Here is a 2,273-nt window from a genome sequence, read left to right as displayed (position 1 = left end):
TTTTCTCCATTTAGAATGATGTTGGCTGTGGGTTTGTTATATATGGCTTTAATTATGTTGAGGTATGCTCCCTCCAGTCCAATTCCCTCTAGGACTTTGAACATAAATGCATGTGGAATTTGTCAAAGGCCTTCTCTACATCTACTGAGATGACCATATGGGTCTTGTCTTTGAGTCCATTTATATAAATTATGACATTTATTGACTTATGTATATTGAACCATCCATGAATCTCTGGAATAAAGCCGACTTGATCATTGTAGATGATGTTTTTGATGTGTGTCTGTATGCACTTTGCAAATATTTTGTTGAGAATTTTTGCATCTATGTTCATTAAGGATATGGGTCTATAGTTTTCTTTTTTGGTTGTATCTTTACCTGGCTTTGGTATTAGAGTGATGATGGTTTCATAGAAAGAATTTGGAAGTTGTCTCTCCATTTCTATCTTTTTAAATAAATTAAGTAGTATTGGATGTAGATCTTCTTTAAATGTCTGGTAGAATTCTGCTGCAAATCCATCTGTTCTGGGCTTTTTTCAGTCGGAAAGTTTTGTATTACTGTTTCAATTTCTTTTTGTGTTATGGGTCTGTTTAAGCTATTGATCTCTTCCTGGCTTAGTTTTGGTGGGTCCCATGCTTTTAGGTACCCACCCATTTCTTTTAGGTTTTCAAATTTAGTAGCATATAGGTTTTTAAAGTATTCCTTTATAATGTTCTTTATAATGTTTCCCCTTTCCTCTCTGATTTTGTTGATTTGGAGGTGCTCTTTCTTTCTTTTGGTTAACTGGGCTAGCGGTCTATCAATCATGCTTATCTTTTCAAAGAACCAGCTCTTGGAGTCATTGATTCTTTGTATTGTTTTCTTTGTTTCCCTTTCACTAACTTCTGCTCTGATTTTTGTTATTTCTTCTTGTCTCCTGGGTTTGGGTTTCATTTGTTGTTGCTTTTCAAGTGTCATGAGTTGCAATGTTAAGTCATTTGTTTGTGTTCTTTCTGATTTTTTTAATGTAGGCACTTAGAGCTATAAACTTCCCTCTAAGGACTGCTTTCAATGTGTCCCAGAGGTTTTGTTGTGTTGTATTATCCTTTTCATTTAGTTCCAGGAATACTTTTATTTCTTAATTTCTCCTTTGACCCATACATCATTCAGGAGTATATTTTTTAATCTCCATTTGTTCATGTGGTTACTAGCATTTCTTCCAGTGTTGATTTTCAACTTTACTGCATTGTGGTCTGATAGAATGCATGGAATTATTTCAATCTTTTTGTATTTGTTGAAGTTTGTTTTGTGCCCCAGTATATGGTCAATTTTGGAGAAAGTTCCATGGGGTGCTGAATAGAAAGTATATTCTTTGGTGCTTGGGTGGAATATTTGGTAGATGTCTGTTAGGCCTGTTTGATGTATGGTATTGTTTAATTCAGATGTCTCTCTGTTAATTCTCTGTTCTGTTGACTTATTTAATGGAGACAATGGAGTATTGAATTCCCCTACTATTATTGAGTTGGGATTAATCTGGGTCTTAAAGTCCTGTAGTGTTGTTTTTATGAAGTTGGGTGCACCAGAGTTTGGTGAGTATATGTTCATGATTGTAATATCTTCTTGGTTTATTGTTCCTTTGATCAGAATGAAGTGGCCCTCTTTATCTCTTCTGATTAGTTTTAGTTTAAAGTCTATTTTGTCAGATATTAGAATTGCAACACCTGCTTTTTCTTAATACCATTCGTTCGGTATTTTTTTTTTCTTTCTATCCTTTCACCTTAAGGTAGTGCCTGTCTTTGAAAGTGAGATGAGTTTCTTGCAGACAACAAAAAGATGTTTTTTTCTTAATCCATCCAATTAGTCTGTGTCTTTTGACTGGGAGTTCAGTCCATTTACATTTAAAGTTATTAATGAAAGATGTGTATTGAATCCTATCATTTTTGTGTCTGTTCACATTCTTGATATAGCTGTACTTTTCCACAGTTATACCTTCATTGAATTTCTTTCTGTAACCACATGTGTATAGTCATTCCTTTCTTCAGCTCTTTGTATTGCTTCAAGAACTCTCTGAAGGGCTGGTTTTGTGAACAAGAATTCCTTCAGCCTATTTATGTCGTGGAAGATTTTTCTTTCCCCTTCAACTATAATAGACATTTTGGCTGGATATAGTAATCTGGGTTGGCATCTGTGGTCATTTAACACTGGGAATACTTTGGTCCAGGCTCTTCTGGCTTTCATAGTTTGCATTGAAAAGTCAGCTGTGATCCTAATGGGTTTTCCTTTATATGTGACTT

Source organism: Nannospalax galili, unplaced genomic scaffold, assembly GCF_000622305.1.
Source record: "Nannospalax galili isolate Female #2095 unplaced genomic scaffold, S.galili_v1.0 scaffold309, whole genome shotgun sequence".
NCBI classification, from domain to species: Eukaryota; Metazoa; Chordata; class Mammalia; order Rodentia; family Spalacidae; genus Nannospalax; species Nannospalax galili.
This window is presented reverse-complemented; position numbering follows the sequence as displayed.